The 25257-nt window shown below is 37.9% G+C and overlaps 1 long non-coding RNA gene and 1 other non-coding gene across 4 annotated transcripts in view; both read right to left on the bottom strand.

The window, feature by feature from the left end:
- The window catches only part of LOC108176367 (uncharacterized), a 174131-nt gene extending 166152 nt beyond the window's left edge, over positions 1-7979 (bottom strand). For 2 of the 3 annotated variants that reach the window (XR_001793000.3, XR_007918264.2), the window contains exon 1: positions 7676-7949. This is a non-coding gene — a long non-coding RNA (uncharacterized lncRNA). Of the gene's footprint in view, positions 1-7675 lie in introns of all 3 variants that reach the window. The other variant, XR_007918263.2, reaches the window with a different exon arrangement.
- LOC127490439 (small nucleolar RNA SNORA72) lies at positions 5915-6046 on the bottom strand. The gene has a single exon (XR_007918389.1). It is a non-coding gene; the product is annotated as a small nucleolar RNA SNORA72 (small nucleolar RNA).
- Positions 7980-25257: the final 17278 nt, after the last annotated feature.

Genomic DNA, 25257 nt, shown 5'->3' on the forward strand with positions numbered 1-25257 from the left:
GGTGTCTGGGATGAAACTTAATTGAATATTCAAAGAGGGTGGAGTTTGGCGATCAGACTTAAGTGCTGTTCATTTCCTTACGCATTTTTGGAAATCTAAGCAGTGTCATGGCATCAGGTTTATGATGGGAATGGCAATGTTGGCCATGGTAATTTTATTATAATGACATTATAATAAGCTAAAGCTCATCTCAGGGGACATAGTCAGCAACCATGGTGGTTATTTTTAGCTAGTATCGGCTGTAAAGGTGAAGTGCTGAAGCTGCAAGAAGGGGGATTTAGGATGACACAGGCACTGCTGTAGTGAGGCTTCCGGAGGGTCCTGGTCGCCACAGCTCCTCCGTGCTACTACCTCCCTAACATGGCAAAAAGCACTAAAAGGAATAAATGGAATAATAATAGAAAAAGAAAATTTTAACTAAAAGGAATAATAATATAGGAATGATAGAAAGGATAATAGGCATAATAATCATACATCCACAAATTAGATAACTTAGATTACCAGAAAGATATAAAGTACCTAAACTGATTCGAGACGAAATAAATAAATAGATCTATAACAAGAAAGAGAATGAATCAGTATTCAAAACTCTGCAAAAATCCAAGACCCAGATTATGTCATTGATGAATTTAATCAAGCATTTAATGAAGAATTCATTAAAATTCTTCACAAATTCTTCCAAAATCCAGACTGATGAAGATTCTTCCCTGTGAATTACATGATCAACTGTTACTCTGATACAAAAAAAAAAAAAAACAGATTATGAAAGCACAAGAAAAGAAAATTATAGACCATATCTCTTATGAATATTGACAAATAAAAACCATCAGTAAGATAATAACAAACTGAGTTCAGCAATAAATGAACTGTACACCATGACCAAATGGGAAAAGGTAAATTTGATTTAGCTTCTAAAAATTAACTTACATAAACATCATATCAAAAGAGTAAAAACATTTTATGATCATTCAGTAGATGCTAAAATAGCATTTAACAAAATACAATACCCTCATGATTTTTTTTTTTTTTTTTTGACAGGCAGAGTGGACAGTGAGAGAGAGAGACAGAGAGAGAAAGGTCTTCCTTTGCCGTTGGTTCACCCTCCAATGGCCGCCGCTGCAGCCGGCGCACCGCACTGATCCGATGGCAGGAGCCAGGAGCCAGGTGCTTTTCCTGGTCTCCCATGGGGTGCAGGGCCCAAGCACCTGGGCCATCCTCCACTGCACTCCCTGGCCATAGCAGAGAGCTGGCCTGGAAGAGGGGCAACCGGGATAGAATCCGGCGCCCCGACCGGGACTAGAACCCGGTGTGCCGGCGCCGCAAGGTGGAGGATTAGCCTATTGAGCCATGGCGCCGGCCCCCTCATGATTTTTTTAAAAAAAGAAAAAAATGAACTAGGAGTAGATGAGAATTTCCTATCAGAATAAAGAGCACACTAGAAAACTCCCACAATAATAGTGAAAAACTGGATGTTTTTTCATACAATTAGGAACAAGACAAGGATGTTTCCTTTAGCTACTTATGTCAGTATTGTACTGGAGGTTCTAGACAAGTCAGTTAGTAAAATAAATAAATAAATAAATAAATATTAAAAAAATAAAAAGACTTAAGAAAGAAAGAAGTAAAACTAATACTATGGGGGCTGGAGCACTGGCACATTAATGCCCTGGCCTGAAGTGCCAGCATCCTATATGGGCGCCAGTTCAAGTCCTGGCTGCTACACTTCGGATCCAGCTCTCTGCTATGGCCTGGGAAAGTAGTAGAAGATGGCCCAAGTCCTTGGGCCTTGGCTCCTGGCTTTGGATGGGCATAGCTCCGGCCGTTGCAGCCAATTGGGGAGTGAACCAGCAAATGGAAGACTTTCTCTCTCTCTCTCTCTCTCTCTCTCTCTCTGCCTCTCATCTCTCTGTGTAACTCTGACTTTGAAATAAATAAATAAATGAAACTGCAACCCTTGGGAAAAAAACACTATTTGCAGATGACATGATCTTGTATATTAAAAATCCTAAGGAATCTCTTAAAGATTATTACTACTAATAAATAAATTAAAATTACAGAATACAAAATCATCATATAGAAATTACTTGTATTTCTATACAATTGCAGTGAACAATCTGAAAGCGAAATTAACACAGCAATTTCATTTCTGAATACATCAAAAGAATAAAATATCAAGGAATAAATTTAACAAAAGAAGTGCAATGTTTATACTCATATTTATATTTAAAAACACTGTCTAAATAATTTTTTAAAAATCCAAATAAATAGGAAATTATTCATGTTTATAGATCAGAACACTTAACACTGCTAAGGTGGCAATGTTCCCTAAAATGATCTATACAGACTACAAATAATCTCAGTTGGAACCCCAGATGACTTTAATATAAACACTGATGATCTGGGTTTAAAATTCATATTGAATTGCAAAGATCCTGAAATAGTCTTGAAAAAGTACAAAGATGGAGAACTCGTATTTCCTGATTTCAAAACTTGAAAACTTGATACAAGGCTACAATAATCAAGACAACATGGAGCTGGTATAAAGGATAAACAAACAAATATAGGTCAATGAATAGAACTGAGCATTCAACAGTAAACCCATACATCTCTGTTCAATTTATTGTCAACATGGACAGTCAATTCATCTTTCAACTAAAGTTACTTTGACAATTAGATACCTACATGAAAAAGACTGAAATTGAAACTGTATCCTATCTCATATGTGAGAATTAACTATAAAAGGATCAAATGCCTAAATCTAAAAGCTAAATCCATACAGTTCTTTGAAGAAAGCATGGGATTAAATATTTGTAACCATGAATTTCACAACAGATTCTTAGCTATGACACCCAAACCATGAAAAGCAAAAGAAGAAAAATATTTGCTGGATAATTGAATGAATAAATGAATAATTTCAACTCTAAGTAATATATTTATTACTTAGTCTCATAAAATTATTCAACTACTCTAACATGTCTTCACACTTGTGCTAAACAGTTATCAAAAAAGAATATTTAAGTGCAATTTCATTTTCATTCTAAGAACAAATGAAAAAAGCATGTATTATATTCAGTTCCCATCACATAGTAATTACTCATAAATAGCAACTAGTCTTATTCATTCACCAAGCATTTATTGAGTATCCATGACATTCTAAATACTGTACTTTGGTGTGCAAAGTGATGATTGATACAGAATTCTTATCCTCAAAGAACACATTAGTAAAGTCTAAGATGTAAAGAAGAGAACAATTCTAGAGGATGATAATGATAGTCTAATGGCCAAAGCCAGAGGGAAAAGGGGAAAAAGTACAGTACGCCATACAATATATACCATGAAAAAAAAAAAAACTATGCATGGATTTCAAAAAATGTTTTGCATAAAATAAGCATATCTTTTAAAAGGATTTAGTTATTTATTCATTTATTTAAAAGGTAGAATGACTAAGAGAAAGATCTTCCATCCATTGGTTTACTCCCCAAATGGAGACTCAGTCAGTAGGAAGCCAGGATCCAGTAATTCAATCCCAGTCTCCCACATGGGTGGCAAGAGCCCAGGCACTGGAACCATCTTCCACTGCTTTCCCAAGAGCATTAATATGCAGCTGGGTCAGAAGCAGAGTAGCTAGGACCCTGACAGGTGTCTGGTAGCTTAACTCACTGTGCCAGTCCAAGCTTTATATTTTAATTCCATTTATCTGAATTTTTTGAAGTCCCTTTTTATGTGCTTTAGAAGACCTGGTGGGGGGCCAATGTTGTGGCGTAGCGGGTGAAGCTGCCTTCTGCAGTCAGTGCCAGCATCCCATATGGAAGCTGGTTCGAGTCCTGGCTGCTCGACTTCTGATCCAGCTCTCTGATATGACCTGGGAAAGCAGTAGAAGATGGCCCATGTTCTTGGGCCTCTGAACCCACATGGGAGACCTAGACGACGCTCCTAGCTCCTGGCTCCTGGCTTTGGATTGGCGCAGCTCCGGCCATTGTGGCCATCTGGGGAGTAAACAGAGGATGGAAAACACCTCTCTCTCTCTCTGCCTCTCCTGCTCTCTCTGTGTAAGTGAAGACTTTGGCAGGGAAGAGTCACTGAGCCGAATCTTATAACACAGGTTACGTTCTCCCAGCTAAGATGAAGTGCATGTGTATTTGTGTACACAGTTTTGAGGGAAGGTTCAGGACATCCCATTGAAAAAAACAGCCTGTTGGGACAGGCATTTGGGGAGTGCATTTGGAGACGCAGGGACAGCCATGTAAAGACCCAGGTAGAGCTCTTGGCTCCTGGTCTTGGCCTGGCTCAGTCCTGGTCTGTTGTAGGCATTTGGGGGATGAACAAGCAAATGGAAGATCTCTGTATACCTGTGTGTCTGTCTCTGTCTGCCTTCCATATAAACTAATAACTAATAAAAATAAACTAATCTTTTAATGTTCCCAATAGTGAATTCATATGCTCAGGTGAACCGAACTGTATCCTTCCCCACAGAGTTAGATAAATATACGTCAGTACATTAAATCCTGATTTCCTCATTTACAAGACTCAGAGGAAACAATTTAACCTCTTTCTTGGGAAACATGAGAAGACTTCAATCTCTTTATCAGAAGATCTTTTCCTAACATGAACCCCACAGCACCCCCAACAGTTGAGAAAGAGCAGAACAGAGTGAGTATTTGGAGCCTTCTGCCTACTGACGTGAAGCAGGAACTGTCCTGTTACTACTGACAACCTCACCAAGAACATATCAGCTCCATTGGCCGACACAAAGTGGGCAAACACATCTTGGTATATAAGAGAGTCCTGTACCTGGATATTACTAACTGTAGAGAAGAATCCCCAGGAGGTTTGAAGTTAAGCCCATCAAAGTAAGCATCCACAAATTCTTCTTTGAACAGAAGACAGACTTCCAAGCCCTGTTATATTTAACTGTGGCTTCACAGTGCAGCACCTGTATCATATTCAATAAGCAATACTTTATATCGATGTAATCTCTTACAATTCATGAAGCTGTATCACAAACAATTCATAGGATAATTGTAGGCTAGGAAAATCATGTCTTCTCTTGACTTTCAGAGAGGAGATAGAAATCTGTGACACAATCAACCTCACACAATGAGTAAGTTATAGGGCCAGGACCAGGACCAGAGAACAGCCTTTGAATTTGTGTCTTGAGTTCTTAATCTAGCTTCCATTTTTTGTATTAATTACATTTTTATTTTATTCTCAGGTGACAGGAAGCCCAGAGGGAAAGCTCAGGGTTGATCCTGGCAAGAACAGAAGTCCAGTCACTCTGTCTGCCCCATCCACCTTACCACACAGGCGCTTATCTTTGCTCTTATCCCTGTCTAGTCACCAAATGACTGCTGCCTCTCCAGGCTTCAAGTTTAGTCTCTGGGAATGAATTAGGTTGAAGGGAGCTAGGGGAGAAAAGGACGAAAGCTGAACCTGCCTCTTATTAACAGAGAAATAAAAACTCTTCCTAAAGTCCCTTTTAGGGACTCCTATTGACACCTGTTTGGCCAGAACTGTGTCACAAGGGACAAAAGGAAAAAAGAATTTTGCTTCAGGCCTTATAAAGTTGAAACTGGCAAAGGAAGAGAGGATACTGAATGGATCCTGGGTAAGGCTACTACCTGCCATGACTAGCACTGAGCTACATTAACTTAATTTTTCAAATATCATATCTTAATTTTCATTAGTTATACATTATTATCATGTAGCACAGCTCTGATTGGAGGCATGGATGAGGAGTTTGGAATGTCAGAGTGTTTTAAATCTTAAAAAAAAAAAAAAACCTTGTTCTTTCTTGTTCTGACCTTAGTGGTTTTTCACAGTTTATTCTTTATTCAAATCTACAATTGTTCAAACTTGCCATGAATACGTTTGCTTTGTACTTTCTCTTCTCTTTTTTTTTCTTTTTTTATTTTTATTTTATCAGGAACATTTATAAAACCAAACACAGGGAAAGAACTAGGCCTGGGGATACATGTATGGTCTTAATATAGCGAATGTTTAGTCTGTCCTAATTATTACAAAGTCAGAGCAGCGAGAATATTCTCAATCTCTTTTCTTTTAATACTCTGTTTTTAACTTTTGACTTTCTTTTCCTTTATATTTGACTGGAAATTTTAAACATGTGCAAAGAGAAAATAATATAGAGAAGATGCATACCCATCACCACCTGTGACAACCACCTGTGACATTTTTGCCACTCTTGTTTAATCTGTTTTCCCCTGGATTATTCCAAGCAAAGATATCCCATTTTCCACTCATCAAAATTAATTATACCTGTATGCCTCAAATTTATTTTTTACCATTCAAACAAAAGAAACTGCAAGAAGATTTTAAATGATCTTGAAAAAATAATTTATCAATGGAAAATGATTTGGAAATTCCCTCTTTCTGTCTCTCATTATTTTTGCTTCTTATCTCACAGGAGCAAAAAAGAAACTGAAAGAAGGAGAAAAAGATACATCTTAAAAATAAAAGAACCCGTGGGAGTACTTCTACTATGCAGAACCAGGTTTATCCATGTTTATATGCCATTTGAACTGTAGTTCACAATGAGCAAATATAATAAGCAGTATTCTATGGAATTTTATATTTCTACCATTAAAGAAAAGCTTTGTAAATTCAAACCATGTGCTATGCAGTAACTTCATGGGAACTTTGACAATTACCTAAATGAGAAAACATTTGAATAAGAACCTGACCTCTTCTCTCTTAAGGATTTTGATTACTTGGACCCTCTGTTACCTTTTCTTTTAAGTCAAAGAATCCAGAGTGTTAACCTCCATTCCCAATTAAATAAATATGCGGAGTATACAGTCATTCATTCACATGAAAATGTCATCTGTTTGCTCAGCCATCCACGTACACATTCAGTCGTTCATTCACTGAACACTTCACAGGTCTCACAGGCGTCATATCACTAGAAGATGTAAGGATAAAGATCTTGGTAAGGAAGCACAATGGTGCCTCTATTTTCATAAAGCTACCTAAACCCACTCCTTTAGACTCTAAGTAAGAAACAGGTAGAAATTGGCAGTGTTGTAAACATCCTAATAGTAGAAATGCTAATCACAAAAGAATATTTGCAAAAATACAGAGCGGCAGGACCGTGGGGTGGGACATGGTCCTGGCTGGAAGGATCTCTACATGTGTATTTTTATCATCCGTGTGCTGGATGAGCAGAGAGCTGCCAGATAGCTTCTTTTCGACAGCTTGGAGTTACTGTTGGGAACAGATCCATGTATGGAAGCGAAAGCCGAAAGGCACAGATAAGCTGAGATCCAGCTATGCAAGCCATGTTTAGAGACACTTAAAGGACAAGCATCCCAGGTTCTTTCTTTCTGGTAATTTGGAGAAGCCATCACACCGGATCTTTTTTCCACCTCCAGCCCATGTGGACTGAGCAGCCAAGGCTTGACAGAGGTAGGTGCAGAGTTTTCCTAATGAAACTTATCTAAAGGATCATTCACGAATATTCCCTGCCTAGCCCTTGAAGTCTTTTCCCAGAATGTGCCAGATAATATTTTGAAAAAGAAAGGAAGAAAGGTTTGGGTTGGGGCTGGTGACTAACAGGTATTTAACAGCTTTGCCTATACAAGACAGGGCGGCTTGGCTACGGAGAGAAAGTGGCAGCACAGATTTGCTGCCAAATAAAATCCTTTTGTTCTGGGTCACTTACGGTTCAGATTTCTGTAGACGTGAGTCTTCCTTGGCATTGTCAGCACCTTTTGGAATGGGCCCCGGATGCCCACAGGGTTCTGATGCTGTGCGTTTTAGGGTGGGGTAGATGAGATTTGTCATTTTCCTTGCTTGTTCCTTGGAAGCCAGCAGAAACTCACATGTGTGGCTAGTCCTCCCTTAGCCATAGGAAGAGCTGCTTGTGAACGGCATTATTATTTTTGGCAGCTGAAGTCATTTTTTCAGTATTTCTCAGCAGCAAGGAGGATGATTACATCCTGTTCAAAGATTCTTGGGCTGTTTTCACAAACACGGGGTCTTGCGCAAGTTGAAGTTGCTGAGACCAGCTGTAAGCACTAGATTTTTCTCTGTACCTTTAGCATTTTTTCTTTCTTTCGTCTTTGTTTAATGACTTCAAACTGAGAAACTTGAAGGGCTGTGTCACCAAAGATGATTATTATTTTATCATCAGCAATGTTTTGGCAAAAGTAGATTGTGGCAGAATAGCAAAAATCACGTGACTTGGAAACCCGAGGTACAGGTTTGAATGTGAAGACATGAACAACAACAATATCACTGTCTCTATTTGCTGGAATGCTGATAAACCCAGCCATGTCAAGGGAAATATTACATCTCATAGCTATAAAATGCATGTGATTTTCCAAGACTGACAAAGTTACTTTACACCAGAAAATGTAATTTAAACACAAGATTTATCTTGTTAAGAATATTGTCAATAACTTAAAGAATTGAGCTAAATTTTCATTTAGCTAGGCCTTTAATCTTATGACAGAGAATGGGGGATGGGGAGAAAGAAATATTAAATATGATTTTCTTTCTCTGATGAGAAACATGACACAAAAATGCTTAATCAAAAAGTACAAGAAATTAATAAAAATAACTTGTAATGCTAACGAAAGAGATGATGTTATTTGGATAAATCAGTTATCTGGAAAAGAAATCCTCTTGGATGTAAATGAAGTGGTTTCTTCTAAACTGTGAATGTTCCAGGTCACCAAAATGGTAGCAGAGAAAGAGCAAATGTGGTTTTATTTCAATATTAATACATTGCCATTATTGAACTAATTATACTAAAAGATAAAGTTTTTCATCAAATTCTTTTACATGCCTATTTACATTTATAACACATTAAATCAAAAACACATTAACTTACCCTTTCTACATTTCTAAAATAGGCTATTTTACTGCACTTAAAAATACTTAGATCCTGTATCTGCAAAAGAGAGAGGAAGAGAGAGGAAAAGAAAGAGAAACAGAGAGAGAGAGGAGGGAATAAACTATGCCTTCTTTTTTTAAACTAACAGAGACAAGCTGTCATAACTTTAGCTAAAGTGGAACAGGCCTACAAAAGCTTGGTTTTAAAATACTTAATTAAACACTGCATACCAGCCTGCTTCCCAAAAGGAACAGCACAGCAGGAGTCTCTGCAATTTTCAATATGTAAAACGTTCATATAAATGATGCCACTAGTGTGAACAGTTGCAATGCATACATGTCATTATCTCCTGTTTTCTCATTTGCTTCCTGCCAAGTACATTTCAAGCGTGCACTCCTCATGAGAAATGTCTGTTCCTGTGTTTTCTTTAGCAAACGAACTCAAGAGGCATAATGCAAGTTATAGAGAATGACTTACTGCTATTTTTGTACGTAGTATGTCAACATTTATGGAAGAAAATTGATGGTAAACAGTTAAGCCACTTGCCCTTTGACTCACTACTTCTTAAGCTTTTCATGATGAATGCACATGTAGAGAATCTTGAGATGATCATGTTTGGGCAGGAGAGTCGGAAGTGTTGTCAGTCTCACGTGAAAAAAAAAAAAAAGGGCTTCCATATTCTACGTATTGTATGCCGAGGCAGGAAGTAGATTTATGGTGCTAAGTGTGAGAGGAAAGTTGAAGTTTGTCCAAAGAACATGGAGCACAGGTTTGAGACCTCTATCTGCGTGTTATGACCAGACTGAGTATTTAAGGGCCCAATCTATTACACTCCAAGGAGCAAGAGGAGGAAGTGCTACATGGGGATTCATAGGCGGCAATATTCCCGATGAAAATAAGAGTAGAGATTTACTTTCCCAGAAGCGTGGAACACTTTGACCTACAGGAAAGGTCATTCCATTTAATGGAAAGATTCCACTGGTTATTTAAAAAAAAAAAAAATCCCCTTGCTCAGGTGAGAGATATTGATGGTCCCAGGCAGAATGCCAAAGATTTCAAGCACTTCAGAATGGATATAAAAGGCACGAGACTTGGAGAATGTACTGGTGAGGCATTTGTAGACCAGAGTCCCTGTGTTTCTTCAACATGCATCAGCGGAAGGTGCAGATCCCTAGAATTCTGATCACTCGGATTTCTCAGCAGGACCGGTCTGCTCAGGCAATACCTCTTTCAGTTTCTTCAACTGAAAGTTTCATGATATTTTCCAGTCTCCTGAGAAGGTATTAGAAGAAAATTGCACAGCAATTTAATTTAATTTAAAAAGTATCTTTTTAAAGATTCTTTTAAGACATATAAGGTAATGGCAAGAAAACAGATTAGATAGTACTTAATGGTGTTGAGAAGAAAATGGTCTTTCCTATCCTAATGACTTCTAACCCTAACATGGGCCATGATTTTCACTCTGCATGTTAGAATCACATAGGACAGGTGATGTCTACACTGCGCCTCTGATGGAATAAATACACACACAGGATCCAGGCAAAGATATTAATTTTTAAATCCATCTCATGAAGTTGCAACTTACAGCCAAGACTGAGAATTATTTCTGTTTTGCAATAAAAAATAGTAACCAGTCTAATTTATTTCAACAGCAGGAGTCAACAGAACCTTAGGTGAAGAATTTTTTTTTAATAATTATTTTATTTATTTGAAAGACAGAGTTACAGAGAGAGGTAGAGCCACAAAGAGAGGTCTTCCATCCACTGGTTCACTCCCCAGATGGCCGCAATGGCTGAAGCTGTGCCGATCCAAAGCCAGGAGCCAGGAGCATCCTCTGGGTCTCTCAAGTGGGTGCAGGGGCCCAAGGACTTGGGCCATCTTCTACTGCTTTCCCAGGCCATAGCAGAGAGCTGGAATGGAAGAGGAGCAGCCGGGACTAGAACCGGTGCCCATATGGGATGCTGGCACTTCAGGCCAGGGCTTTAATCCACTGCACCACAGTACCAGCCCCTGCAGATTTTTTTTAAAAAATAATTTTTTCCAGAAAAAATAATTTCTTTGGAAGCTTTATTGATATCATCTCTGTTGACAGAGAATTCCTATTTTAAAGGAAGCTATCGCTGTAATAAAGGATTGATATGAATCTATTGATATCTCTCATACCCATGAGCTGGAATCTCATGTGAATATTGGCCACAATTATTGTAACATAAAATATGTAAGTTATGTGATATTGTGATTCATAACTACAACTGCTAAATGAACTTTTATATCATTTTAGTGAATCCTCAAATAACCACTGTTAAAGGGCATACTAATTTGTGGTGACAACAATTTTATTAAAAATAGGTCATTTTTATTTTTTAGTAAAAGAGAAAGAATACCCTTTTTTGTCTTTTATTTGTTTAGTATGTGCCAAGAACTTTGGAGATAGAGTTTGTGATCTTATGCAGAAGACATTCTAATTTATCACATATAAAAGCATATGAGTAAATCTAACACACTGCAAAATACTGAGAGGATGCAGAGAATCTGTGGCCGACTTGTTCCACTTATGTAGTAGCTGACAACAGGGCTGTTAGAGTCCTGCTAAGGAGATTCTGGGATGAATGCTGGTGGGGATAAAATAAATAGCTCCTTTACATTTCAGGCCATGGTAAGGACCATGATAAGGTCAAGTCAGTGGGAGGAGGCAGTGAGGAGAGTACTAGGCACTGAGAGTGGCTGGGGTCAGAAGCCTGTGTTTCAGTCTGGGTGCCCAGTGTGTTGATTACTGTGACACTTTGGACAGTGACACTAATTTTTGTAAGTCTCTTTCCTCTCTGTAAAGTATAAACTATAACAGTAATGACCACAATGCAACAGTATATGAAATGACACTTGTGAACTATTATCCATTGTAAGTTGTTGGATTTAATGTAAAAAACCAGAAGTCTAACAAACTTTTTCTGAATCCTAACTAATTTTTCCATTGATTTGTCCATATGGATAAAATATATTTAATAAAAATAAAAGGACTTTTTTGGGGTTCAAGAACTTAGTTTCAAATTCAAGCAAATACATATTTGAATTTCAGCTATGCTACTTTACTGACAGGCTGAGCAAATGATCTAAGAATGATTTTGATATGTGTTGAACTCCTAGTATTATCCAAGCACACTTATAAAAAAGTTACATATATTAATTTATTAATTCTGACATTCACCCTATGATTTAATCACTGATTTATACATTGAGACCTTGATGCAAAGAGTAAGAATGGCTAAATAATGTGCTCAAGGTCACATGACTAGTAAGCAGAAAAAGAGGGATGGGAAGCCTGCCTTTAGCCTCACTGTTACATTATTGCACATATGTTTCCTGGCCCTTTACAGAGGGAGACAGATAACTAAGTTAATGTATCAGTAGTATCCTGTACAGTACTGGCAAGAGATAGGAGGGAAATTGTGTTAGTTTTCCATCTCAGATGTTTATTTAATTTGTTTAATAAATTACCATTGAAAGAAATAACTAATTTCTTATTATCAATAATTATTTCCAATCTTTGAGTGGAAATTTTTTGAGAGACAGAGGTTAAATTATTATTTAGTGGTGGCATTCTGTCCTTATTATAATCTCTACCAATTCAGGTTGTCATGTTTCATTAAATGTGTATTGAAATTTTTAACACCCTTCACTCTTCAAAGAGGATTTGGATCAAAATGAAAAAAAATGAGATAAGAATGATTTAAATGAAAGCTGGTGTCGTATTCAGGGACCCACTCACATACATGTTAAATCACATTTAAATTCTAATTTATGAATCTAAAATGAACAAGAAGCTCACTTGACATTCAACTTACATTTTAGATTATGCTTATGAGCTTAGGACCTTTGGGGATTCAAAATACAATTTAACTAACATTGAGAGTTGCGCATTTAGTTTGGAAAATTATAATGAAATGTATTTTAACTATGGAAATTCAAAGTGGAGGGTAATGGGTCACCTTTTTTATTTTTTCATAGAGTGTAATGAAAGCTTACATCTTTTCTCCTCATTTTTTATCACACATATGCAGAGTAGTGGAGGTCAAATCTGCTTCTAACACTCTATTGTTATTCTACCCCACATTCAAGATCACTTGTTATGTGGTTTCTCCAGAAATACTTTTGCTAACATAAATTTAAATATTCTTTTGCCTTAAAAAGATAAATATCCACTGTGATATCCACTGTGACACAAGCAGGAAAAGAAAATAATAATTTAATAATCTAATAATTTCTAATAATTCAAAGCATTAACAATAAAAACAAAAAAATACCATGCTAAAAAGTGTAACCCAAAGTTGCATTTAAAGAAACTAAACATTTTATTGGAGAATAATAAACCTACAAAACATGTTATTATGCAACTAAATAAGTTTTCATGAATGGAATTCATCCACATACCCAGCACATAAGTGAAGAAACAGCACCGTTTTCAGCACTTATGAGGGCTCCCCTAGCCTTTTCCACAGACTACTTCTCTAGGGTAATCATTAGAGTGATCTCTGTCAGTATTTTGCTATTATCTGAATGTTTGTGTATGGGATAATCAGGGAAAAGTCTTGGGAAGCAATGATGGAAATGTTTTTTCTTTCTTGTAAAGAAATTGAGATTTTGTGCTCATGTTAGTGGCAGGAAAGTGGGAGGTAAAAAGCGGGGGAGGGGACCTGGAAATTTTTTTTTTTAACTTTTATTTAATGAATATAAATTTCCAAAGTACGATTTATGGATTACAATGGCTTCCCCCACATACCGTCCCACCCACCCCCTACCCTCCCCTTTCCCACTCCCTCTCCCCTTCCATTCACATCAAGATTCATTTTCGATTATCTTAATATACAGAAGATCAGCTTAGTATACCTTAAGTAAGGATTTCAACAGTTTGCTCCCACACAGAAACATAAAGTGAAAAATAATAGAGGATTTTTTTTAAATGATGATGAAATCAGATCAGACCTATTGTCATGTTTAATCCCAGTGAGAGTCAAGTTGGGAGTTGATAATTTCTTTTTTTTTTTTTTTACAGAGGATCAGTTTAGTATGCATTAAGTAAAGATTTCAACAGTTTGCACCCCCATAGAAACACAAAGTGAAATATATTGTTTGAGTACTCGTTATAGCATTAAATCTCAATGCACAGCACATTAAGGACAGAGATCCTACATGAGGAGTAAGTGCACAGTGACTCATGACTGGAGCATAGGGACCTGGAAAATTTTAATGAGAGTGTGATCAGATTTGTGACCCTTCCCTTAATTTTGAATATCTAATACCATTTCCTGAACCAGAATATATAATTATTTGATGTATAATTGAGTGACTAAATGAGTAATTTCAACTCACTCTAAATAATGTATTTATTACTGAAAAGCACATAAAATTATTCAACTACCCTAATACATCTTCTTTTTTATGATTTTTAAGACGTATTATTTAAAGCATACAAATTTCATAAGTACCACTTTAGGAATATAGTTATTCTTCCCACCATATCTGCCCTCCCACCCACAGTTCCACACTTCCAATTCCTCCCTATCCCCTTTCCAATTCTATATTAAGGTTAATTTCCAATTAACTTTGTATACAGAAGACCAACTTTATACTAAATAAAGATTTCAACAATCTGCACACACACACACACACACACACAAAAGCTGTTTGAGAACTAGTTTTATAGTTAACTTTCATAATACAACTCATTGAGGACAGCAATTCTGAATGGGGAGTTAGAGCACAGTGACTCCTGTTGTTAATTTAACAATTAACACTCTTATGTATGATGTCAGTGACAACCAAGGCTCTTGACATATGCTGCCTAGGCAATGGAAGCCTTTTGAGTCCATAAACTCTATCATTATTTGGACAAGGCCTTAAGCAAAGAGGAAGTTCCCTCCTCCCTTTAGAGAAAAGTACATCCTTCTGTGATGGCCACTTCTTTCCACTGGGGTCTCACTCACAGAGATCCTTCATGTAGAACATTTTTTGCTACAGTGTCTTGCCTTTCCATGCCTGTAATGCTCTTACGGGATTTCCAGCCGGACCAGGAATTCTTAATGGCTGATTCTGAGGTCAGAGTATTACTTAAAGCGATTTTCATTCTATGAGTCTGCTATGTGGACTGCTTCCCATGTTGTAACATTCTCTCCTTTTTAATTCTATCTATTATTATTACCAGACACTTGATCCTATTTATATGATCACTTTAACACCTAATCCTATCTATATGTTCACTTTAACACTTAATATGATCACTTTAACAATTAAAATGTCATTTTTACCACCAAGCTTAATGGGATTTGGAGTCCCAAGACAAGTTTTTAAACTGTACCCTTAGAAGTAAGTCCATAGGAATGTACGCAGAACTATATAGCTTTAGAATTACAAACTTAATCCTTCCTCTCTTATACCCACTCTTATTTTTTACTGAGATTAATTTTCAATTGACTTTATATACATATGATTGACTCTATGTTAAGTAAGAGTTCAACAAATAGTATGAAGAAAAAAATATGAAAAAACAAAACAAAAAAAGAAACTGTTACTAAACAGGACAAGGGAGCTCAAGTCATCCCTTCTCCAAATGTCAATTTCACCTATACAGATTTTGTTTTAGGTGCTATATTTGTTCTCACAGATCAGGGAGAATACATGGTATTTGTCACTTTGGGAATGGCTTATTTCACTAAGTTTGATGTTTTCCAGATTCATCCATTTTGTTACAAATGATCCAATTTCATTTTTTTACTGCTACATAATGTGTACATCTCATAATTTCTTTATCCAGTCTTTGGTTGACAGGCATTTAGGTTGATTCCATGTCTTAGCTATTGTGAACTGAGCTGGAATAAACATGGAGATTCAGATATCACTTTTATTTACTGATTTCATTTCTCTTGGGTAAATTCCCAGGGGTAGGATGGCTGGGTCATATGGTGGGTCTATATTCAGATTTTTGAGGTATCTCTACACTGTCTTCCCTAGGGGCTTTACCAGTTTACATTCCAACAAACAGTGGGTTAAGGTACATTTTCCCCACATCCTCAGGAGCATTTGTTGTGCATTGATTTCTGTATGAAAGCCATTCTAACTGGGATGAGGTGAAACATCATTGTGGTTTTGATTTGCATTTCCCTGACGACTAGTGATCCTGAACATTTTTTCATGTGACTTTTGGTCATTTGGATTTCCTCTTTTGAAAAATATTTGTTTAAGTCCTTGGCCCATCTCTTAACTGGGTTGTTTGTTTTGTTGTTGTTGAGCTTCTTGATCTCTTTGTATATTCTGGTTATTAATCCTTTATCAATTGCATAGTTTGCAAATAATTTCTCCCATTCTGTCAGTTGTCTCTTCACTTTCCTGAGTGTTTCTTTTGCCATACAGAAGCTTCTCAGATTAACAAATGTAATCAAATGTAACAAATTAGCAAATGTAATTCCATTTGTTAATTTTGGCTTTGCCTACCTGTGTCTCTTGGGTCTTTTCCAAGAATTCTTTTCCTCTGCCAATGTCTTGCAGGGTTTTCCCAATGTTCTCTAATAATTTGATGGTGTCGGGTCATAGATTTAGATCTTTAATCCATGTTGAATGGATTTTGGGTAAGGTGTTAGTTAGGGGTCTTGCTTCATACTTCTGCATGTAGAAATCCAGTTTGCACAGCACTATTTGTTAAGAGACTGTCCTTGCTCCAGAGATTGGTTTTAGCTACTTGGTCAAATATAAATTTGTTGTAGATGTTTGGATTGATTTCTGGTGTTTCCATTCTGTTCCATTGGTCTATTCATCTATTTTTGTACAAGTACCAGGATGTTTTGATTATAAATGTCTTGTAGTACATCTTGAAACCTGGTATTGTGATGCCTCCAGCTTTGTTTTTGTTGTATAGGATTGCTTTAGCTATTCGAGGTTTCTTGTGCCTCCATATGAATTTCAGCATCATTTTGTCAATATCTGGAAGAATGTCTTTGGTATTTTAATTGGTATTGCATTGAATATGTAAATTGCTTTCAGAAGAATGGACATTTTGATGATATTGATTCTTCCAATCCATGAACATGGAATATTTTTCCATTTTTTGTATCTTCTTCTATTTCTTTCTTTAATGTTTTATAATTCTCATCATCGAGATCTTTGACAACCTTAGTTAGATTTATTCCGAGGTATTTGAGTAGCTATTATGAATGGGATTGATCTTATAAGCTCAATCTCAGCCTTGGCATAGTCTGTGTTTACAAAGGCTGAAGACATTGGTGTATGGACTATAAACACCGGTACTTTAGCAAACTCTTCTATGAGTTTCAATGGTCTCTTAGTGGAGTCTTTTGGATCCCCTATATATAGACTCATGACATATGTTAATAGGGATAGATTGATTTCCTCCTTGCCAATTTATATCCTTTAATTTATTTTCTTGCCTAGTGGCTCTGGCTAAAACTTCCAGTACTATCCTGAATAGAAATGGTGAGAGTAGGCATTCTTGTCTGGTGCTGGATCACAGTGGGAATGATTCCAACTTTTCCCCATTCAATATGACACTGGCTGTGGGTTTGTCATAAATTGCCTTTATTTTGTTGAGGAATATCCCTTCTATATCCAATTTGCTTAGAGTTTTCATCATGAAAGGGTGTTGTATTTTATCAAATGCTTTCTCCGCATCTATTGAGATAACTGCATGGTTTTTGTTTTGCGGTTTCTGAATGTGATGTATCACATTGATTGATTTGCGAATGTTGAGCCAATCCTGAATAACAAGGATAAATCCCACTTGTTTCATTGGGTGATCTTTCTGATTTATTGTTAGATTTGATTGGCTAAAACTTTATTGATAATTGTTGCATCTATATTCATCAGGGAATTTGGTCTGTGGTTCTCTTTCTCTGTTGCGTCTTTTTCAGGTTTAGGAATTAAGGTGATGCTGGTTTCATAGAAAGAATTTGGGAGGATTCCCTCCCTTTCAATTGTTTTGAATAACTTGAGAAGAATTGCAGTTAGTTCTTCTTTAAATGTCTGAAAGAATTCATCAGTGAAGCCATCCAGTACTGGGCCTTTCTTTTTGGGGAGGGCCTTTATTACTGATTCAATTTCTGTCTTCATTATGGGTCTGTTTGTTTTTTATGTTCATGGTTCAATTTACATAGGTTGTATGCATCCAGGAATCTATCCATTTCTGCTAGATTTCCCAGTTTGTTGCCATACAACTCTTTGTAGTAATTTCTGATGATTCTTTATATTTCTGTGGTGTCTGTTGTTACATTTCCTTTTTCATCTCTAAATTTATCGATTTGAGTTTTCTCTCTCCTTTTTTTGGTTAGTTGGGCTAGTGGTGTGTCAATTTTGTTTATTTTTTCCAAAAACCAGCTCTTCATCTTGCGGATCATTTGTATTGTTTTTTGGTTTCAATTTTGTTGATTTCTTCTCTAATTTTAATTCTTTATTTTCTCCTACAAGTTTTGGGCTTGCTTTGCTGTTGTTTTTCTATATTCTTGAGATGCATTGCTAGCTCACTTATTTGGTTGGCTTTCTAATTTCTTGATGTAGGCACCAATTGCTATAAACTTTCCTCTTAAGCTGCTTTTGCTATACTCCATAACTTTTCATATGTTGTGTTGTCTTGTTCATGTGTTTCCAGAAATTTTTTTTTTATTTCTCTTTTTCTTTATTTCTTCTATGACCCACTGTTCATTCAGGAGTGTGTTATTCAGTCTCCATGTGTTTGCATATGTTCTAGAGATTCCTGAGTTGCAGATTTCCATATTCATTCCATTGTGGTTCAAAAAGATGCATGGTATGGTTTTGAATTTTTTTGAATTTGCTGAGACTTGCTTTAAGGCCTAGCATGTGGTCAATCCTAGAGAAAGTTCTATTCACTCATGAAAGGAATGTGTATTCTGCAACTATAGTATAAAAAGTACTGTAGATATCTGTTAGTTCTACTTTGTCCATAGTGTCGAATAAATCTGCTGTTTCCTTGCTCATTTTCTGTCTAATTGATTTTTCCATTGCTAAAAGTGGAGTATTGAAGTCTGCCATTACTACTGTATTTGAGTCTATGTTCCCATTTAGATCCCTTAATTTTTCTTTTAAATAGCCAGGTGTCCCATAAATATATGTTTATAGTAGTTACATCTCCCTGTTTAATTGATCTCTTAATCATTACATAGTGTCCTTCTTTGTCTCTTTTAAAAGTTTTTGTGTTAAAGTCTATTTTTCCTGGTGTTAGGATGGCTACACATTGGCCGGCGCCATGGCTCACTTGGCTAATCCTCCGCCTGTGGCACCGGCACCCCAGGTTCTAGTCCCGGTTGGGGCGCCAGGTACTAATTCTAGTTGCTCTTCTTCCAGTCCAGCCCTCAGCTGTGGCTAGGGAGGGCAGCAGAGGATGGCCCAAGTGCTTGGGTCCCTGCACCTGCGTGAGAGACTGGAAGTACCTGGCTCCTGGCTTCGGATCAGTGCAGCACCAGTTGTAGCAGCCATTAGAGGAGTGAACCAATGGAAAGAAGACCTTTCTCTCTTTCTCTCACTGTCTATAACTCTACCTGTCAAATAAAGTAAAATAAAATAAATTCAATGCCATCACACTAGTCCAAGTGATCAATTTCAGTTCACAATTTATCACACTGATAGGTCTAAGAGTCAAAGGGATCACAAAAGCAAGACTACTGTCTGCTAATGCTAACTGATAGAATCAAAAAGGGAGAGAACGATCCAACATGGGAAGCGGGACACACAGCAGACTCATAGAATGGCAGATGTCCTAAACAGCACTCTGGCCTCAGAATCAGCCCATAAGGCATTGGGATCTGGCTGAAGAGCCCATGAGAGTATTTTAGGCATGGAAAGCCAAGAAGCTCTGGGAAAAAAAAAAAAAAAAAACCCTAAATGAAAGATCTCTGCGAGTGAGATCCCAGTGGAAAGAACGGGGCCATCAAAGAAGGAGGTACCTTTCTCTGAAGGGAGGAGAGAACGTCCACTTTGGCTATGACCCTGTCTGAATAAGATCAAAGTCGGTGAACTCAAAAGGCTTCCATAGCCTTGGCAACTCATGACTAGAGCCTAGGGAGATTACTGATGCCATAAACGAGAGTGTCAAATTGTTAAGTCAACAACAGGAGTCACTGTGTACTTACTCCTCATGTGGGATCTGTCCTTAATGTGTTGTCCAATGTGAAGTAATGCTATAACTAGTACTGAAACAGTATTTTACACTTTGTGTTTCTGTGTGGGTGCAAACTGGTGAAATCTTTACTTAATATATACTAAATCGATCTTCTGTATATAAAGAGAATTGAAAATGAATCTTGATGTGAATGGAATGGGAGAGGGAGCTGGAGATGGGAGGGGTGCAAGGGGGAGGGAAGTTATGGGGGGGGGGGAGAAGCCATTGTAATCCCTAAGCTGTACTTTGGAAATTTATATTTACTAAATAAAAGTTAAAAAAAAAAGGTTGGCTACACCAGCTCTTTTTTGGTTTCTGTTGGCATGGAATATCTTTTTCCATCCTTTCACTTTTAGTCTGCATGCAACTTTGTTTGTGAGACATGTTTCTTGTAGGCAGCAAATAGATGGGTTTTGTTTTTAATCCTTTCTGCCAATCTGTGTCTTTTAACTGGAGAGTTGAGACCATTTACATTCAAATTGTCTATTGATAAGTAAGGACTTAGCCGTGCCATTTTTCTTTTTTTAAGAAAGTATTTATTTACTTGAAAGTTGGAGTTATATATAGAGAGAAGGAGAGGCAGAGAAAGAGAGAGAGAGAGAGAGGGAGAGAGAGGGATGGCCAGAGCTGTGCCAATCCGAAGCCAGGAGCTTCTTCCATGACTCCCATGTGGGTGCAGGGGCCCAAGGGCTTGGGTCATCTTCTACTCCTTTCCCAGGCCACAGCAGAGAGCTGGATTGGAAATAGAGCAGCTAGGACTCAAATACATGCCCATACAGGATGCCTGCACTGCAGGTGGCAGCTTTACCCACTACACCATGGTGCCAGTCCCAATGCCCTGCCATTTTCCAAAAATATTTCTATTTTTTACTTCAAATTTACTTTGAACTTTCACTGGGAGGTTTTCTTCCTTCATGTTCTTTTATAGCGATGACCATGTTTCTGTGTTTCTGTGTGCAGCACATTCTTAAGCATCTTTTATAGGGCAGGATGGGTGGTAACAAAATCTTTCACTTTCTGTTTCTTATGGAAGGTATTTATTTCACCTTGATTCATAAATTAGAGATATGCAGGCTATAGTATTCTGGGTTGACAGTTTTTTTTCCTCTTAAGACATGGAATATATCTCACCATTCTCTCCTAGCCTATAGGGTTTCTGATGAGAAGTCCACTGTGAGTCTAATTGGAGATCCTCTGAAAGTAACTGGCATTTCTCTCATGCACATTTTAGAATCTTTTCTTTTTGTTTTACTTTGGTGAGTTTGACTACAATGTGTCATGGTGAAGATCTTTTCTGGTCATATCTATTAGGAGTTATATATGCTTCCTGTACTTGGATGCCCCTTTCTTTCTCCAAATTAGGGAAATTTTCTGTTATTATTTCACTAAAACTCCTTCTAATCCTTTCTTTCTTTCCACGCCTTCAGGAACTCCTAGAACACATATGTTGGGTCATTTGATAGTAGCCCGAAGATTCCGAACAGTTTTAGTTTTCTAATTTCTTCTTCTTGCCTTTGGTTTGACTGTATAATTTCCCGTGCTTTGTCTTCTAAGTAGGATATTCTTTCTTCTGCGTCACCGATTTTGTTGTTAAGGCCTTCCACTGCATTTTTATTCGTTATATTGAATTCTTCAATTCAATTTGATTTCTCTTTAAGATATCAATTTCATGGGAGAAATTTTTTTTCATGTCCTATCTGGATTTCAGTAGTTTGTGCATTTGCTTCTGATTACTTCTATATAATCTTATAATCAGTTTTTTGAATTCCATTTCTTTCATTTCTTCCATCTCGTCATCTTCACAATCTAGTATGGCAATGTTGTGTTCTTTTGGGGGCGCTATGTTGTCTTCCTTATTCTTGTTTCTTGAATTGGTGCATTTGTTGTTTGGCATTTGTGGAGATAATCACTGATTTCTTTTTTTTTTTTTTTTTCTTGTGATTGCTTTTATCTTTGTACTATTTCTCTGTAGATAAGTGGAGTGTCTGCTTTCAGTGAATATCTAGAGCCTTGTAGTAGTTGTGGCCAGGGAGCTCTGTTCAGTTCAGCAGGGTGAAGGGTGTGTCTAAGGTGACACACCCAGGTTTGGCATGGTAAATCTCCTCTTTCTTTTTTTCAATCAGAATGGAAGTTTATTTTGCTCAGATGATCTCCTCTCCTCAAAGGAGATCAGCACCTGAGAGCTACCCCCAGAGGGTTTAATATCCATCCACTCTGCCCCAAGGACCACACAGTGGATCTGTGCAGTCCTCAGTGTAAGCTCAGACTCCTCAGCAATGTCCCTCACCAGGTAACCAGGAAATCCTGAGAGCAGGGAGTCTCCCACAATGACCGCTCAAAGTCCCAGCCACACCATGAGTCACCCCATACAACCTCAGTTTTTTTCACAGTCCCAGCACACAAGCCTCCCACAGTCATGAGCTCCCAGCACCCTGTTAGTTCTCCCCACCAGAGTCAGAAGTCTCCACTTAGCTGGTTGCTGGGCACAGACAAGAGCTGGCATAACTGTTACATGTGTCCATAATGGTGCCTGCTCTATCAGCTTATTATAGGACACCGTTGTAAAGTGATTCAGAAGAGAGAAACGCGTCCCTCCTTTTTTTTTTTTTCCTCTAGTTTGGCAGGTACACTATACCCCATGGGGCTCCAAACCTAGTTCCCTCTAGCTCTTCCTGCAGCTTTATCATTAGTGGATTGGGCTGCTGTGGTCTGGTCTCATCTGACTTTCTAACACTTGGTGTCTAGGCTCTTGGCTGCTGGATTCCTGAGTTGGGAGCATTCACACCCTCCATGTAGGTCCACTGTGTCCCTCTAATTTGCAGTTTCCTCTGTGGTTTTTTCCCTAACTCTTCCTTGAGACTGCACTCTCTCCACTTTTTTTAAAAACTATCTTCTACTAGACTAGAGCAGTAAGCTCTCTCCCTACTCCCCCATTTTGGAACTCCCCCAAAGGTTATATCCCTAATACATCTTCATACTTGTGCCAGAGATACCAAAAAAAATGTCCCAGTGCAATTTCATTTTTGTTCTAAGAATAAATGTGAAGGCATGTATTAGGTTCACTTTCTATCACATAGCATTATTCACTCACTAAGCATTTTTTGAGCTTCTATAATATTCTTTTTTTTTAAAAAAATTTATTTATTTGGAAGTCAGAATCACAGAGAAAGGAGAGAGAGAGAGAGAAAGAGAGAGAGAGAGAGAGAGAGAGAGAGAGAGAGATATCTTCTATCTACTGGTTCATTCTCCAAATGGCCACAATGTCCAGGGCTATGCCAGGCCAAAGACAGGGCCAGGATCTTCTTCCAGGTTTCCCACATGGGTGCAGGGTCCCAGGCATTTGGACCATCCTCCACTGCTGCCTTCCTAGGCACATTAATAGGGAGCTGGATTGAAAGTGGGGCATCCAGGACTTGAACCAGTGCCCATATAGGATGCCAATGCAGCAGACGGTGGTTTCACCCACTACCCTATACTACAACACCAATCCCATATCTATGATATTCTAAATACTATATTTTGGTGTGCAGAGGGATGATTAAGACACAGTCCTTATCTTTAAAAAATTATCAATAAAGTTTCAGATGTAAAGTTAAATAAGAGAACAATTCCAGAGACTGATAGCAATAGTCCATAAGATGGGAAAGGAAGGCAGAAGTCACTCTAAATGACTGTATTTTTCCATGGGTCAGATGAATGATGTGATGAAAAGGAAGGTACATTGGAAAGATAAGCTATGTGACAATGAGTAGGAATTTTTCTGAAGAAAAATTTTAAAAGACTAAAAGTTTAATAGTAAATGATTAATTTCTAGAATTACGTTTACCTTTTGTTTGTTGTCTGTCTATATGTATTAGCCACGGATCAACTAAATGCTATAATTCAAAATCCTACTGGGAGATTGGTAGACATATTGAGCAAGAGCGGATAATAATTCTGTAAGAATAATTTAGGATGATGCCTTGAGATAATGCAGACAATTTTTGGTGCTTCTTGGTAAGATCTTGGTGTGGAGTGAAGAGTAAAGAAGAGTGTGATAACAGAAAGAAAAAGTCCCTTTGATACTTTGATTCCCTGGTTATGCCACTATGTGAAACTTGAACCACTCTGCATCCACAGTGCAATAATGTGTTCTTATTGTTAAGCTGTGGTTTTATGTGTGTGGTAGATAAGACTTGTCTAGGAACTGTGAACCCTATTAGGTTGACGAGAAAACAAATCCTGAAAGGAATATTAGGAGCAAACCAAAATGGATGTTCATCCATCCGGTGAAGCATTTAAGAAAAAAACATGTCTTGGGGCTGGAGCTGTGACACGGTAGGTTAATCCTCCGCCTGAGGCGCCAGCATCCCATATGGGCGCCAGTTCTAGTCCCTCTTCCATTCCAGCTCTCTGCTATGGCCTGGGAAAGCAGTAGAAGATGACCCAAGTCCTTAGGCGCCTGCACTCATGTGGGAGACCCGGAAGAAGCTCCTGGCTCCTGGCTTTGGATAGGCACAGCTCCAGCCATTGCAGGCATTTGGGGAGTGAACCAGCAGATGGAAGACCTTTCTCTCTATCTCTCCCTCTCACTGTCTGTAACTCTACCTCTCAAATAAATAAATAAATAATCTTTAAAAAAAGAATTTTAAAAAAAGAAAACATGTCTTTTCATTAGAGCATTTCTTTATCTGATGTGGAGGCTGCACTGGATAATTTTTGGGAAGCTGTCTGTTTCTATGTGTTTCTGATTCTTATCTCCTATTCTGGCCTATTACCCAAAGTGAAGACAGTAAATCACATCCACATTCATCAAAAAAGAGAAATTGCATAAGTATATAGAACCAAGGAGGATACATGAAAATTGGCAACATTTTTGAAAATGTTAGCCTTCTAAAGTAAGCAATTATGTGTAGTTATTTATTTATTTATTTATTTATTTATTTTGACAGGCAGAGTGGACAGTGAGAGAGAGAGACACAGACAGAAAGGTCTTCCTTTTTGCCGTTGCTTCACCCTCCAATGGCCGCCGCGGCCGGCACGCTACGACTGGCGCACCACGCTGATCCGAAGGCAGGAGCCAGGTACTTATCCTGGTCTCCCATGGGGTGCAGGGCCCAAGGACTTGGGCCATCCTCCACTGCACTCCTGGGACACAGCAGAGAGCTGGCCTGGAAGAGGGGCAACCGGGACAGAATCTGGCACCCCGACCGGGACTAGAACCTGGTGTGCCGGTGCTGCAAGGTGGAGG

The sequence above is a fragment of the Oryctolagus cuniculus genome, chromosome 2, assembly GCF_964237555.1.
Source record: "Oryctolagus cuniculus chromosome 2, mOryCun1.1, whole genome shotgun sequence".
Taxonomy (NCBI): Eukaryota; Metazoa; Chordata; class Mammalia; order Lagomorpha; family Leporidae; genus Oryctolagus; species Oryctolagus cuniculus.